Genomic DNA, 17,703 nt, shown 5'->3' with positions numbered 1-17,703 from the left:
ATTTGAATATGAAATGCTTATGAAGATATGACTTGCTTGTGGTATCCTGGGGGTGTCCAGGAAACCTCCACAGAATGTCACTGCAGCAAGCTCAGTCTCTTCTTTACTCATCACGGGTTCATTACAGTGCACTTAGCAACGTTGAGCAATGTCCAGGAATTCTAATGAGAAGCTGGTTGCAGCAGAGGCAGAAGCTTCTCTAAAGGGCACTGAGAGTCTGAGAGTCTTGATGATCCAGAAAATAATGACAGAACAGATACGCTTTGAGGAGCCCTTTATTTTACAAAGTTGAAAGGGAGGCAGCTTCACAACACCAAGGCAATCCTCCAATTTAAAAAGGTTATAGGTACCATCTCTCCCACAGAAGATGCTTTCCTGAGTTTCCTCACTTCACTGTCCATACCATACACTCTGGTTATCCCTACCTACAGAATGTATTCCATTTGCTGCTCTCCAACTCTACACCCTCTGGAAAGTTCTTGCCCCTTCTAGCTACCCAGGCATATCTGAATTGCTTACATTGGGATACAGCGCAGAACACTAAGCTGGGAGCTAGGGCAATCAGACCTGCCATTTTTCTGAACCTCAGTTTCCCAGTTTGGAAGAATCTGGCCTCTAGGTCCCTTACAACTCAAAAAGTTGATTATTCTATCACTGTTTGAGATCTAATTTAAACCCTACATTCCAGCAAGCCATCTCTGATTACCTTCTCAACTCTCATCTTGTCTTCTCTATATTGTCCTTATTGTTGGGCCCACAGATTTAGACAATATTAAATGTTAAAAGTCTTGTCTCAAATGTAATAAAAGATGCTGGAGGAAGTGGTCTTCCTTACTCTATGCTATCCCATCCTTCCTCCCTATCCTCATGTGCCCAGCCAGGGCTGAATTGACCTAAATAAATATTTTTAAAATGGAGGGGGAGGGAATAATGCCAACTATTTTTTCTGGGAGACTGACTGAAATGGCTTCCTGAACCCTAGATTAGTGGTTTTCTGAGCATACTGGTGGAAATGGCATTGCAGGCAGAAGAAAGAGCACAAAGTACAAGATAAATGTTTTGGACCAAGAAGTAGTCTGTATAATATTATGGTTAACAGTACAGGCTTTGGAACCAAAACTTCTTTGGCTGCCAATTCTAGCTTTACCACTTGGATAGCTTAATCCTGTCATGCCTCAGTTTCCCTTTTTGTAAAATGTTGGGGCTACTAATAGTACCTACCTCATAGAATGTTAGCAATAAAAGAGTTAGTATGTATAAAATAATTGGAAGTGTGCCTGGGACATTATAAATGTCCAATAAAGGTAAGCCATTATTATATCTGGATCATAAAGTCAGAGGTCAAGGATTAAGAAAACCGAAGCTGAGTGCACTGGTAGGAGCACAATCATGAAGGACTTTGCCTAATCTGTAAAGGCGTTTTAGTTTTTATCCACCAAGATAAATGGAGGATTGAGAATTGAATGGAAAACTGAAGATCAGATTTGGGTCTAGAAGATCGCTCTAAGGCTTATGGAAAATAGATTGGAGAGAGGTGAGGGCAGAAGTAGAGAGAAAAGTTACAATGTTGTTAAAATAATTCAAGAGGGATGTTTGCCAGCTTGGAACAGAGCTTCACATTTCCTCAGTGCTAAATGCTTCCAAATGTTGTCTTCAAACCTGTCCTGCATGGGAGCATGGAAGGTGGGCCAGGTTCTGACAGAGTGACCATGTATGCCTTTTCTACCAGCAACCTATTTCATGTGCCCTCCCCAGGAAGGGCCAGCCTCCTGATATTTTCTATTCCTGCATGTTAGTCACTAACAAAATGCCCCTTCTTCCATGCCTTCTGAAGCTCTAGCTGCCCTGCCAGCCCACATGCAGCCCCATCCTACAGGGAGCCTTCCTGATTGCTTTGTCGTCCTTCCTTAGAGCTGCCTAATCATACATGACCAATAATACTTCAGGTAGCCCCCAAACTTATCACCCAAGTCAGAGCACTTTTGAGAATGAAAACGAATAGTATTAGTAATTACATTAAGTTGACAGACATAAACAGTGAGATGGGCAAGGTCACTCTACTCAGTGGTGTGGAGGCACCCTACTTCTCATAGTGTTTCTGTTTCTACTATTTCCCTTCAACAGCACAATACTCTCTAGTTTGTTATTTCTACCTCATTATTTCACTGATCTTAACACTAGCTGTGAGTCTAGGAGGACAGGAACTATTTCTTTCACCAAAGTGCTTTCCTTAGATCATCCAATTAGCCAGTGGCTAGGGAAGGACAGAACCTCCTGCCCCACTCTGGGGCCTACTTTAGCCCTTCACTGTGTTGGAGTTTTCTGGGAATTGATTTCATCCCCTCAGGTTGGCAGTGAAAAAAGGATTGTGGCACACATGCCCCAGCCCCCAATTTCTCCCCTATCTAAAGCTGAGGAAATGGTAGGGGATTAAGAAAGCTGAATTGAGTGGCTAATAAAGAAACTATCAGAATGTGGCAAAATATCAATTAATTAATACAATCAACATTCAAGAGATGACTACAAATAGTTATCTAGATGGTAGGATTTCAGGTGATTTTTAATTTCTTCCTTATCCTTTTCTATGTTAGCATGTAGTAGTTGTATAATTTTATAAGATGCTATTTTCATTTATTTTTTCTTTATAAAGAAACAAACAACTGAGAGTTACCAGTGAAAGGTCCAATCTCAGTGGAAAAACAAAACAAAACAAAGCATAGGCTTTTGAGCTAGACCTGGGTTGCTATCTTAATTCTACTCTATGACCTTGAGCAAGTCACACATACCTCTGAACCTCAGTTTCCTAATCGGTAGAACAGAAAGACCTCACAGAACTGTTGCAAAGATTCCATAGATTCAACAAGCGAGAACCCCAGGTAAGGGCCTGGCTTGTGGCAGACTCTCAATAAATGTTCATTCCCTTCATGGGGGTGTTGTTGATGTAGCCTCCCCAGGCTTCTGACAAGCCTGGCCACCTCCTCTGCTTGAAGCTCTGGAGCCATCAAGGGATGCTGGTGACAGCTGCACCCCTCAGCATGTGGGTGAGGCTGTCCAGAGACTCTGGGCACCTAATGTGGGGAGGCAATCCTGTCAGAATCACTGGGGGTTAGTCATCCTGCCTTCAGGGTTTCTGACAGGATGTTTTGATAAAATAAATCTATTTTAAGTGACTGTAATGAAATACTAACCAGTTTCTGAAGGGCTTTTAAGATGTTTTTAAGAAGTTTCAGATCAAAGGCCCTGGGAAGGCTGACTTAATGCATTAAATATTTAGTACTGATTCAGTCACTCGAGAGCTAGGCATTTTGACAAAATGGAGAAAAAAAAGGGAGAAAGCACCTTCCAGCTGGGGCCATATTCACATTAAAGATACAGGTGATGGACTCAGCACCAAGGGGCCTATCTTCTGACTCCTATTGGCTGGAAGGTTGGAGGAGGTGCCCTTGAAGGCCGCCCACCCAAGGATTCAGGATCTGATAGAATTATTCATGATCTATAGGGATTGGGCAAGCAGGCCCCTCAGTAAGCCCTGACAGCAGGAATCTGCCTCCTCAGCTGCCACCACCAGTCTCAACGCCTGTCACTCTGCACACTGCCACTTGGAGTCTGCCAAGTGCCTGACGCCTGCAATGTGCTTTGCAGTCTAGCTGGGAAACACTGTCCTCAAGCCCACACATGGCTCACAGAGTCCCGGCAGGTGAGGCTCAGTGTGAAGAAGACACTTGCAGAAGGCCACACTGTGAGTTAGTGGCATGGCTGGGGCTGGTGTCAAGAACTCCTGTGTGACAGTTCCATGGCTTTCCAATATACTACACTGGCTGTTCAATGACAGTCACCTGCAGGTAGACATAAGAGGAAGAAGTCTAGAATGGGGTATAAGATAGTGGTTCTTAATCTATACCAGGTCATAGCCACCTTTGGAAATCTGGTGGAAATTACAAATCCTCTTCCAGAAAAATGCACATATGTATATGCATATACCACATTTGACATTTAGTGTTGGGGAATTCAAGCATCCCTTAAGCGCTTATTAACTTTGAGTTTCTTGGATGACTTTTAGAAGAGTGGTATGACACAGTGGGAGAATCACTTGGCCTTAGACAAGCCCAAGTTATATCAGTGGTCAGTAGCTATGTAGTATTAGAAATTAATATTTCTCTGAACCTCAGTTTCCTCTTTTTAACACAGGATAACATTACCTCATGGAGAATTGGGAGTTTAAGTGGTAAATCATTTAAAGCCCCTGGCTTACATTAGGCCTTCAATGGATGCAAAGTCCCTATCTATCTCTACCCTACCTCTATCTGCCTCCAGAAAAACCCTAATGGATCCCTCCAGCATTAGTCATCCACTCTGGCCCTCTACCATACTACTATACTTCAGACTCCAGAAGGGAAGAGACCATGTGTATCATGCTCACAACTGCTACCTCTGGCATGGTTGGTGCTTAATACCATATGGAGTGAATGAATTTAAAGAAAAGATGAATGGATCAGATAGATACACAACAACTTCTAGAGAGGAAGTGGAGCAGAAAATTGAGAAATTATCCTGGGGAAACTGCAAATAATGCTTTTAGTCACCACAGGCCACAGGTGTTTAAGGGCCCCCCAAAAGTAAGGATTTAGGAACTGGGGATTCTGAGAAGACAATGTACAGGAAGCTCTGCTTGCTTAGTTCTACTCATTCTTTCATTCTCCTCCACTAGTATCATAGGCCTTGTCTTTTCCCACATGACAAGCTGAGGAGCCCACCAGGTAAGTAGAAAGTCTAGGATGGAGTTACCAGGTAGCAGTGGGAAGCGACAAAAGTTCTTAGCCCCTGGCTGACCCAGCCGCAACTCTGATTCTGCAGGCACTGCAGTCTCCACCTTGAAGGTTAGCCATGCTCAGTTTCTGGGTCAATCCTGTCAAGGCAGGGAGTACAGAAGCAGCTTTATCTTTCCTACATGTGGGATCTTGTTGCTATAAGCCGGATCACACCCTTGAGGTGCGCCTCAGATCCTTACACCACCGGACTCAGAGCTGGCCACATGCCTTTCTTGGAATGCAAGGTCAGTCTCAACCTAAACCTGGCAAGCCCCACCTCAGACCCTCACCCTCTCTTCTCCTAGAGACTAGAGCATGCTTCTAGGCCCCAGATAGTGGTGATGGAGTGAGGAGAAGAGAAGCAGTAAGTCATCACCCACCTAACTTCAAGTACCAGCTACTTGCTTAGAAGTTTTTCCTGACATGACTGAACCACTTTAGAAATATATGTGAGTTTGCCAAACATTACTGGCTACTGAATATCCTGGCTGAACTTAACATATTCCTCAGGATCCCCCTTCTTCCCCAGTGTGGTGGCTCTATAATTCACCAGCTCAAAGAAGCCAGACTCTTCTCTCTCCCTCACTTATAACATTTAATTTAGTCACAGGTTTTATGAATTTTAACTCTTAGATATTTCTTGAATTTATCAGCTCTTTTTCATCTTTCTTAATACTGTCTTATTTCTTAGAACACTTCCTAATAATGCGATCTGCCTTCTAATCCATCCTTCACACAGCAGCCCAAGTACACTTAATAAGTAAATTTGACCTGTCACTTTTTTGCTTAAACTCCTACATTGACAATCCCACTACAACCAGAAAGAAAAGAAAACAAACTAGACTTTTCCTTCCATTCTACTTTCTCTGTGTGCCTCCTAGGTCTCTTGATCATGTACCTTCAAAACTCTACCAATGACTACTTCACTGGCTCCATGACAGAAGAATAAAAAATATGAACTGTCCCAGGTTGGAATAGGCTGCTATGGGAGGTAGTGAGCTCCCCATGCCTTTAAGAGGTGCCTGCAGAGTCTGGAGAGTCACTCATTGGATGTTGTGGAAAGGCTCTGCTCTTGGATGAAAGACTGATTATATGCCACATGAGGGCATTTTCTGTCCTGAAGAGGTTGTTAGGTGTTTCAGGATAGCATGTATGTTTGTTTCTCAGCATGTGGCTGTCCAATTTTCCCAACACCATTTGTTGAAGAGACTGTCTTTTTTCCATTGGACATTCTTTCCTGCTTCGTCGAAGATTAGTTGACCATAGAGTTGAGGGTCTATTTCTGGGCTCTCTATTCTGTTCCATTAATCTATGTGTCTGTTTTTGTGCCAGTACCATACTGTCTTGATGATGACAGCTTTGTAATAGAGCTTGAAGTCCAGAATTGTGATGCCACCAGCTTTGCTTTTCTTTTTCAACATTCCTCTGGCTATTCGGGGTCTTTTCTGGTTCCAAACAAATTTTAGGATTCTTTGTTCCATTTCTTTGAAAAAAGTTGATGGTATTTCGATAGGGATTGCATTGAATGTGTAGATTGCTCTAGGTAGCATTGACCTCTTCACAATATTTGTTCTTCCAATCCATCAGCATGGAACGTTTTTCCATTTCTTTGTGTCTTCCTCAATTTCTTTCATGAGGATTTTATCATTTTCTGAGTACAGATTCTTTGCCTCTTTGGTTAGATTTATTCCTAGTTATCTTATGGTTTTGGGTGCAATTGTAAATGGGATCGACTCCTTAATTTCTCTTTCTTCTGTCTTGTTGTTGGTGTATAGGAATGCCACTGACTTCTGTGCATTGATTTTATATCCTGCCACTTTACTGAATTCCTGGATGAGTTCTAGCAGTTTTGGGGTGGAGTCTTTTGGGTTTTCCACATAAAGTATCATATCATCTGCAAAGAGTGAGAGTTTGACTTCTTCTTTGCCGATTCGGATGCCTTTTATTTCTTTTTGTTGTCTGATTGCTGTGGCTAGGACTTCTAGTACTATGTTGAATAGCAGTGGTGAGAGTGGTCATCCCTGCCGTGTTCCTGACCTTAGGGGGAAAGCTCTCAGTTTTTCCCCATTGAGAATGATATTCGCTGTGGGTTTTTCATAGATGGCTTTTATGATATTGAGGTATGTACCCTCTATCCCTATATGCTGAAGAGTTTTGATCAAGAAAGGATGCTGTACTTTGTCAAATGCTTCTCCTGCATCTATTGAGAGGATTATATGGTTCTTGTTCTTTCTTTTATTAATGTATTGTATCACACTGATTGATTTGCGGATGTTGAACCAACCTTGCAGCCCAGGGATAAATCCCACTTGGTCGTGGTGAATAATCTTTTTAATGTACCGTTGGATCCTATTGCTAGCATTTTGGTGAGAATTTTTGCATCCATGTTCTGAGAGTTCTAGAGGGGAGGGGGGTGAGGGGATGGGTTAGCCTGGTGATGGGTATTAAAGAGGGCGCGTACTGAATGGATCACTGGGTGTTATACGCAAACAATGAATCATGGAACACTACATCAAAAACTAATGATGTAATGTATGGTGATTAACATAACATAATAAAACAAAATTAAATTAAAAAAAAAAGAATAGCATGTACGTTGAGGACAATAACATGTCCCCCTTCTTACCTCTACTTCCCTGCCACATTGACATTTGTGTAAGGAGGCCCCACCCCAAGGAAAGCTACTTCTCTGAGACCAGCCTGACCCACAGTCAGCACAAGTGGGAAGCTGTGCTGACATTTTTTTCTCTGGTCAATGTAATCAGTGTAGACATTCCAAGTGAATAATTTAGGTCTCCTAAAATAAACCAACTGGAGCCAAGATTGTCAAATGTGGTTGTCTACCTTGATCAAAGTACCAGGTAAATAACCAAAACTCACTCCCTTCTCCTGTAGACATAGCTTTTTAGGCATTCTTTACTAAGTGATGAGAAAGAGACAAAGTCTTAAAGATATAAAAACAAACACTTTGGGGGCACCTGGGTGGCTCAGATGGTTAAGCATCTGCCTTCAGCTCAGGTCATGATCCAGGACCCACATCGAGCTCCCTGCTCAGTGGGGAGCCTGCCTCTCCCTCCCCCTCCCCTCCCCCGCTTGTGCTCTCTCTCTGTCAAATAAATAAATAAATAAAATATTAAAAAAAACCACTTTGCATTTGTGTACGTCTTTAGAAATGCAATATGCTGTTAAATTATAGTTACCAATTGAGAAACGAATCTGTGCCAGGCAATATGGAAACTGCTTTATAAACCTCATCTTTTTAAATAACAGACTTTTGAGACAAATTGCTTAGGTTTAGATGCCAAGTCCCAACTCTACCACTTACTAGCTGTGTGATTTTAAACTAGTTAATTAAACTCTCTGTGCTTCAGTTTCCTAATCTGTAAAATGGTCAGAGTTACAGGTCTCAAAAGGTGTTGTGAGAGTTAACAAGCTATTTACACACCAAAAGCTTAGGTTGCACTGTGTGTGGCACATATAAGTGCTCAATAAGTGTTAGCTTTGGTTTATATTACTCCTGATAAATACCTTGACAATTAAGGGTTATTATTCCAAATGTGCAGATAAAGAAATAGGCAGAAGAATGTGAAATAATTTGCTAAATTTGGTAATGAATTAGTGGTGAAGCTGAAATTCAAACACTGATCTGTCTGACTCCAAAACTTTTACATTTTTTTTCCATGTGAGAGAGTGGCATGCTTATTGTTACTCCTGTGGCTATTGTTATTACTATCATCATCAACAATGGCATTAATAAAAATGCCCTCCATAGGCACAGCACTTCCGAGGCTTCAAAGAAAATGTAGATACATTTACACAAAATTACCAACCCTCAGGCCTATACTTGACTCCATGGAAACTTAGCTGCATTCCCTGTCCTAGGACAGGGGTCATCTCTGTGGCACCTTCAACAGGTCATCTGTGCACGCTGGACTTCAAGAGTTCTGAGAGGAAATAACCAGAAAGGATCACTCTTGGGTAGAGCAGAGCTGGACAAGGCAGAAGCCCCATTATATGGGAGGCTCCAGTATTGAGGAAGACCTCAGAGATGGAAACATACCTATCATTCTTCCTGAACACATTTAGGCCGTCAGACTGCACAGAGGAAGGATCCTGGAGAAGGAGGTCTTCCTAGACCTAAGGAAGGGTGGGCCTGAAGGAAGGGCAGCGAAATGAGCTTCACCCACTCAGGGATAATTATGGAGAAACAGGAACCCAGAGCAAGAACTAACACCAAGGAAATCTGGAGAGTTGTCTCATCTTTGCTTTAGGTTAATCTGCTACCTTCTTCCCCAACTCTGTGCCTGCAGGTGTAACAGAGAACCTTAAAATAGAAAAGGACATATGGCCTTGTTTTGTGGGGCAAAGATGTGGAGAAGCTGGAAGGACTGAATCAGCCTCCCCAAGTAGGCTAAAGGAAGGAAGCCCAGAAGAACAAGGGTAGGAACACAGTCACAGAGAAGATGGAGGCAGGCGAGGCCAGGATGCAAGCCAGGAAGGAGGCAAAATAGAGGCCTTAGAGGCAACTTTGTCCTGAGAAAGAACCCTGGAGACTCAAGAAGATAAAGCCCTCTTCACTGCCATGTGAGCACTTCCATGATCTTTTTCTTTTTTAATTTTTTTATTGCTATGTTAATCACCATACATTACATCATTAGTTTTTGATGTAGTGTTCCATGATTCATTGTTTGTGAGCACTTCCATGATCTTATTAGGTGCTCATAATAACAAAGAGTAGTCAGTGAAAGGACCCATGCAGAATAAGAGCATACATTTTGAAGTCAGACAGACCTGGGTACAAATCCTAGTTCTACCACTTACTAGCTATGTGAGATAAGCCCTAGTTTCTTCACCTAGGTAAGATAATAATAACGGCAACCTGTTGTTAGTCCTGAAGATGAAATGATTACATGACATAAAAACAGCCTGACATGTGTTGTATGGGGAGAAAATGGTAAATAACATGACTAAAAGTGGTCCTCTTTGATGACAGGCAAACAACATGAGATTCCTAATCAGGAAACCAAGGTCATACACCTAGATACCATAGATTTCTTCACTTCCTTAGCTGGGCAAGGAAGGTGTTAGAAGACAAATCTTTCAGGGCCTTTGTAGGTCTAAACTTTCATGACTTCAGCCACTCACAGGCATCATTAATGGGAGAAAGAGATGGAAACTCCCAGCCATCTGTCTTCCCTCCCAACTCCTGTAAAATGGCAGCTTGGACAAATAATATCAAGATTGGATAATACTCTGCTGACCTAGTTAGACAAAGTTAAGAAACTCTTAAATATGTATGAATATTATTGAATGAAAAAGAGGAGGCTGATTCAAGTAGCTGCAGTGCATATTAATATCTTATTATTAGCCACTTTAATGTAGGAAATATGCTGGAAAATGCCTTTCCTATAAAATACAATTTGGAGAAGAGAATACCTCTATTCTTTTCTCAGCAAATAATTGTCTTTTAATGCCAAACTATGGTAAATAAGCCAGAGAAATCAAATGATACTGGAAGATGAAGTTAAATAATTTAGGAAAAAAGGAATACAACATTTAATAAATTAATCCAATAGAAGGCACAATAGAGAAAACAAGGTAGGATTTTTATGTTCCTTTTTCTGAAATGATATCTCTTTGGGAAGGCAAACAGGGAATTTGAACATTTCCCACAGTTTCTCCTTTTAAGAGAGATATGAACCAATATATGTATTCAACAAAAATTTCTTGAGAACTTACTGTGAACCCAGCAACTGTACAGCCACAAAGAGGAATACAATCCATGTCATAGCAGGCATCGGTACTTTATTCCTTTTTATGGAATTTGTGTGATCATACATTTTTAATTCTCTTAAATGTATACCTAGGAGTTGAATTGCTGGGCCATAGGGTAATTCTAAGCTTAACATTTTGAGGAACTAACAAATGTTTTCCAAAGCAGATGCACCATTTTCTATTCCCACCAGCAATATATGAGGGTCTCAGTTTCCCCATATTTTCCCCAACACTTGTTACTGTCCTTCTTTTATTTTTTGAAAGATTTTATTTATTTTATTTTTGAGAGAGGGAAAGCATGCATGAGTGCATGAGCAGGGGGGAGGGGTAAGGGGTAAAGGGAGAAGCAGACTTCCCACTGAGCAGGGAGCCCTATGCGGGACTTGATCCCAGGACCCTGGGATCATGACCTGAGCGTAAGGCAGACATTCAACCGACTGAGCCACCCAGGTGCCCCTGTCCTTCCTTTATTATCCAGAGGTTGAGATGTGATACTTCACTGTGGCTTTAATTTGCATTTCCCTGATGGCTAATGATGTTAAGTATTTTTTTTTTTTATGTTGAGTATCCTTTTATGTGCTTATTGGTCATTTTTTAACTTCTTTGGAGAAATGCCTATTTAGATCCAGTGCCCATTCTTAAACTATGGATTTAAAAATTTTTTTTTGTCTTTTTATTGAATTGTAGGAGCTCTTTATATGTTCTTGATAAAGTTTCTTTTCAGATACATGATTTGAAAGTATTTTCTCACATTCTGTAACTTGTCTTCTCACTTTCTTGATGGTATCATTTGCAGTATAAAAGTTTTTAATTTTAACAAAGTCCAATTTGTATTTTGCTGTTTCTGCTTTTGGTGTCATATCTAAGAAGTCATTGACTAACCCAAGATCACAAAGATATACTCCTATAAATTTCCTAAAGAAATTCATAGTGTTACTTCTTACAGATAAATCCACACTTAAAGAATTTTTTTTTCCAACAAAAAAGAGAATAAGGAAGCAGGAAAAGGAGGAACCAGAGATCAGCAGTGTAGTGTTAGAAGAAAAGAAATGGCAGCAGCAGCCTCACTGGGAGAATGGTGAACCACAAGGAGGTCCTGGCAGGTAGCACTTGATGTTTTTCATCCCTCCTTTCCCCATGTCTGTTAACAATCCTACAGAGACAAGCAGAATGCTACTAATAGGATTCTAGGAAAATGTCCGGTTCATTTATCAAGTCTCCCTGTAGCAGGACATTTTTGTTAGAAAATAGATAATAATGATTTGCAGCTAATTCTATTTTGTTTTCCCTAAGAGCCTGTAAGAAGTCAGCCGCCATGCCTGTCTTTCTGTTTCCAACCACTATCTTTGTGATACCTCTGCCCTTTGGGAATGGCCAAGAGATAACATCAGAACGAGTTGACAGATGGGTTTTATTCCTCCCCTCACCCCTTTTCCTTTTTGTATAAAAGAGGTAATATTTGAGCTCTATCTTAGAGGACTTAATGGGTGAAAGGAGCTCAAATATTACCTCACCTATACAGTTCTTAAGATCTTGTCCATGTTCCTATAGTTCCCTTCCCACCCTCCACCAATAACCTATATCTTGATTTCTTCTAAACAGGTATTACCACTTATGAGTAGTATACTCTTGAAAAAGTTACTTAACCTCCCTATGTCTGTTTCCTCATGTGCAAAATAGTAGTACCTGCTTCATAAAGTTGCTGAAGCTGATTAAATGATAATAAAGCAGCTAGGAATAGTACTTGACATGGAGTAAATACTCTAAATGTTAGCTGTTCTCATTTTTATATGACAAATTGTATACCTTCAGGGAGCTTAGAGTCTGCTTAGGGAAATCAGTATTGCAAATGCATTATATCCAAATATTTACAAACAATTCAGGAAGCACTTTCACATCTGTTATCTAATATCTACTAGAAGTGTCTTGTCATGACAATAACCTAAAGCTAAATCACAGTGCCTAGTTAGCAGATGAGGCTTAAAGAGGTTATTTGACATGTCAAAGATATAAGTGGCAGAACCAAAATTAAAACCACAATATGGCTCTAGCCCTGATCATCTTCCTACTTAAATTATAACTGGAGAGGGAGTTTCTATGGATATTTTTTGAAGCGGTGGCGGGGTGGGGGACACTAATCTGTGAGGGAAGAGAGGTTAAATAATTGGCCTAAGGTTACATAGTTAATGAGTGGCAGAGTCAGGATTCTAAACCATACAGCTCACACTACTGATTTAGGCATCTAATTTTATTCTCACTGCCTTGTAGGTATTTAGTTAATGTTTGCAGAAAGAATAGACAAATAAGAAAACTTTGCAGACAGATTTGGGAGTGAGAGGCAGTGGGCTACAATGGACAATTGAGGTGTTAGCAGCTGGGCTTCCAGCTAGCACTGTCCCACTAACTCACTGGATGACTCAGGAAAGTTCCCTCCCCTCTCTGGGCCCCAAAGTTTCCAGCTGCAGGAAGAGAGAGAAGTTTGCAAACACTGTTAACAGCTGAGTCCTTTCTTTAAACTAAGTCTATGAGGAAGGCCAGTGAATAGGGCCTGGCATGCATGGTGTGCACAGCAGGGAGTATAAGAGAGGCCAAAGCCCTGCCTTCACAGAAGTCCCTCTTTTTCCTCCCTCCTCAATGGCATGCCTTTAGGCATGTTCATAGCCTAAATCCCTCCTCAGCGATATAGATAACATGGTTTTAAATCCCAGAACTTGAAGAACTTAAGGTTCTTGTTGGCTTTGACATTCTCTGACTCACATAAAAGAAATGACCTTGTGTCCTAATGTTATCTACCTTCTGATTGCTATATATCTGATATACCTTCCACAAAATGGAAATATGGCTTCAGAGAAAGTGACAAAGTATGACCATACCAAGTGGTACCAGAAAGAATTTTGGCTGTAACAGCATGCCTTCTCCACCTGCCCCCACTCTTATACATACCCTAAATACAAAAATATTCCCTAAACCATGAATGGAGGAAAATAGATAGAGAATGAGTAATCAAAAGAGTGACAAGTGTTTTAAAGGGGAAACAGTATATTATGGACTCATGTAACAGAGGCTCTCAAACTAGTCTGGGGAATAGTATATCAGGGAAGAATTCGAGGAGGAAGTGATGTTCAAATTGGATCCTGAAAGGAGAATAGAGAGTAGCTAAGCAAAGGGCCATCAAGAAGGAACATTCCAGGTACATAGGCCAGTCTGTATACAAGTTGGAGAGAAAATCCATGGCTGAAAGAAAGAACTGTAGGGAGGCCAGTGTGGGTAGAGCAGAGAGAGCAAAATGACAGGGATATGAGACAGGCTGAAAAAGCAGGCAGAGGCCAGATTATGCAGGATCTTGTAGACCAAGTTAAGAATTTGTTATTTTATCTTAACCCACTGAGAGGACGGGGTGTTCAGTGAGTCATTTTCATGGATACTCAAATTATTCAATATGGTGGCAGCAGAGTAGCAGAAAAGACAATTATGGACCAAAGCTCTCCATGATTGAGGGAACTGTCCAAGAAGTCAGCAGATGACAGCAATAAGGAATGGCAGAGGGTTATATAGATTGATGGCATAAGGCTCAAAACATGTCTTTTTATAAAAGGAAGAGGAAAAAATGGCCTAAAAATAGCAATCTGTTAGCACCAAGGATGCCATCTGCCAAGCTAGCTGAGTAGTGTTCAGTGAAAAGTCTACTGTCTCTTGGTAAGGCAGGTACCAGAGGATCAATGAGGCAGTGAGGGGAACACAAGGTTAGGAGAAAGGATGGGACTTTATGGCAGCCACTATAATGCTGACGTAGTTAGGTGAGCAGAAGAGAGAGAGAGCCTAGAGGCCTTTTCACCTCACATCATGTACCTGTGGCTAAAGAAGCTGTTGTAATTCCCTGAGAGATGTTGATATAGTTTGAACTAGGGCACTGGCAGCAGAGATAAAGAAGGGATAGAGTCTAAGGATATTGAGTTATAGCCTCAATCATACTTGGTAACAGATAGTATGCAAGGAGTGAATAAAAAGAAGTTAAATAGGACAGGTTTCTGGCATGGGTAACTGGAGTGATGGTGATACATTCACTGGACTAGAAAACCCAGATCTGGAGCAGGTGTATGGTAATCTGGGTCAGTCTCTGCAGCATGAGTAAATTAGACATGTGCCTCCTTGTTCTAGCAGTGGAGAACCCAGGGTCACAATTCCAGCATTTCCTCTCCAGGCCCTTGCTCACCCAGGGCTGAGGTTTGGAATGGATGAGCTACCTGTAGCAGTTGGGTAAGTTGGAAGTCCCTCACCAGATGCTGGGAGGATAGATCTGCCTCCAATTAATTGAGACTCTTTTTGGAGGGAATAGCAAAAACAATGCCAAGAGAGTAGTGACTTGTGAAGTGGCCTGCTGGAAGGGAGCCAAAACTACTGAGCTTGTTTAATTTAGATTGTCTGATCAGGACAAGGTTTGGTGCAGATGGGGGTCCACAGAACTCTCCTGAGAGGTGGATTAGGGAATGATAATTGAGATTACTAACTTCAAACAATTACTCAATATAAAACCCAGCCAAAAAGATGTAATTATTTTTCATACATTTGTTTGGTCATGTTGCCAGCTGCAATTCCATGATGTTTTACTTCAAAGGGGAAGAAAGGACAATGGGGAAGGAATAGAAAGAATGGAAAGGAGCTACTTTATTTTGAAGTTACCCTGCTGATAAGAATGGTGCTGGCCCTCTCTAGTTTCTTTTCTGTGTTACTGTCTTCTGTCCTCTAATTTGCCTGTCTACAGGTCCATCAGTTCCGTCTAGCTACTTTCTGAGATCTTGGCTTTTCTTCACAAATCCACATAAGGACTGTTGTAGAAGCTGCCAGGTTCCAAATCTTAAATTTTTCCAATCTCCTTACACTTGCCCACTTTGCTCCTAAACTAAATTGAATTTAACTGAGTTGACTTGGAGGCAGGTAAAACCTTGTTCACTTAGATGACTTATGCTACTGCAGTTAGTAGCATAATCAAACTCAGGAACTGATATAGAATTGATTTTAAAAAATGCCAATCTAGGCATTCCAGAGAAGTCTCTGGTAATATGCATGGATCTCTGTCCTTGGTCTCAGGTCTCAATCCTGCTAAACACTTATATATTTAAATTAATGCTTGCGGTGCCTGGGTGGCTCAGTTGGTTAAGTGACTACCTTCGGCTCAGGTCATGATCCCAGGGTCCCGGGATCGAGTCCCACATCGGGCTCCTGGCTCAGCGGGGAGCCTGCTTCTCCCTCTGACCCTCTCCTCTCTCATGCTGTTTCTCTCTCGCTCGCTCTCTAATAAATAAATAAATAAAATCTTTAAAAAAAAATTAATGCTTAAAAAGTATATATTTTTAAAAAATCTTAGTGAAGACACTGATAGTACAGATAGGAGAATCCAAGAATCAAAATGATCACAGCAAGTTAGAACAAAGGATTAAAACCAATAGTAGGACAACTGTAAGGGGTCACAATTATACTTGTAAAATTTATAGGCTAATGTGGTATCCTGGATTGGATCCTGGGACAGAAAAAGAACATCGGTGGAAAAACTGATGAAATCTGAATATAATTTTGTAGTTTAGTGAATAATAATGTATCAATGTTAATTTATTTGTTTTGACAAATGCTCCATGGTTGTGTATGATTTTAACATTAGAGGAAACTGGGTGAAGTTATCCTTTCAATTTTTTTCCATTTTCTCAAGATTAAATGATTATTTAAAAAGTATGCCACACTATATAGAAAGCAACATTCTCTCCCACAATTCTGTGCATCTGGGACAATAGTAATGTCACTGTCCCTGCCCCACATCTTCAAATTAACATTCTCAGGTCACAACAATAAGTCTTCCCAAAGGGGAACTTTTGGAAAAACAAACTATTTCCTCAGCTCATATTTCTCTCTTTTTGTAGCATACACCAGCAATCTATCCAAGAAGTATATATTGGGGAGTAAGGAGGGGATCCACCAGCAAGCCCACAGTTGTTGACAGCCATAAGATTAGAGATAAGCACAAAGGTGTAGGTCAACATATTGGCAAAAAATCCTATGACAGCTTGGGAATAACTCTCATTTCATACATGGTGAAAACCCCACTGTCCAGTGCATAGGGATTGTCAAGGTAGGCTGGTGAGTTTCAGAGCCACAAAGAAATGATGTCCCCTAGAAGGTGAGGAATAAGACCCACAAAAATCCTAGGATGCCCTCTTTCTGATACATGGTTAAGATAGAGTCACAAAGTCCACAGTACTTGGATTCTCTGCCAGTGAATTGTACCATAGATCTCAGAGTGATCACGTGGAAAGGATGTGTGATGAGGGTAGCAGCAGAACAAGCCATTGTCTCTCGATTTTTCTCTTTGATAACTTGGTTGAAGGAAGATGTGACTTCTTTCTGTACATTTCCAGGTCCTATTTCCTCAACCTTTTCACACTACTGGTAAAGCTGTAAAGCATTACCATGGACCAGTTCCAAGGACTCCTGAACACAGTCTTGGAGTTAAGACTATGAACAACCCATGCTTCCCATCAATGCTCACAAACTGCTAAGCATAACAAAACAGACCAGGAAGCTAACATAATTGTTGCCCCAAAATATTTTGTCCTATTGTTGGAGGAAGAGGCTTATATTCCACCTGGATGAGCACTTTCATGTACATGAGTAGCTGGGACACAACAGTGAGACCGGAGCCCAGGAGCACCTGACTGGCTGTGTCTGCCATGATGGCACCCACAGGTAGTCAACTTGTTTTTTTCTAAATCTAAAATTATTTAAAAATAAAAGGTCCATTTAAAAAAATCAGAGGAATTAAAATAGCCTTATTTAATGAACAACAAAAATCAACTACAGGAAGACTTCACTGCTAAAAGAAGCTAATATAAACTCTTGTTACATTTCTAGAGATTTAGCATTCAGAGCAAGAGAGACAATAATCCTATTCTGCTGTAGGAGGCTTATATTGCCTATAAAGTTTTACATTCAGTTCTGATATTTTATAAAGGAAGTTAACAACCTAGATTATGTCCAGAGAACAATAAAGAAGGCACAAAGTTTAGAAACCACAGAATTTGCAGAAATGTAGAATTATGGGGGCAGAGGAGGAAGGAAAGGACTAGCCTGG

The 17,703-nt window shown here is 40.9% G+C and overlaps 1 protein-coding gene and 1 pseudogene across 1 annotated transcript in view; both read right to left on the bottom strand.

The window, feature by feature from the left end:
• AGBL4 (AGBL carboxypeptidase 4) overlaps positions 1-17,703 on the bottom strand; it is a 1,423,919-nt gene that overhangs the window by 458,691 nt on the left and 947,525 nt on the right. The gene's annotated exons all lie outside the window — the stretch shown is intronic.
• LOC123859632 (mitochondrial carrier homolog 2-like) lies at positions 16,318-17,304 on the bottom strand (annotated as a pseudogene).

Source organism: Mirounga angustirostris, unplaced genomic scaffold, assembly GCF_029215605.1.
Source record: "Mirounga angustirostris isolate CCGP_5_RB_7025 unplaced genomic scaffold, mMirAng1.0.hap1 SCAF_4, whole genome shotgun sequence".
NCBI lineage: Eukaryota > Metazoa > Chordata > Mammalia > Carnivora > Phocidae > Mirounga > Mirounga angustirostris.
This window is presented reverse-complemented; position numbering and strand designations above follow the sequence as displayed.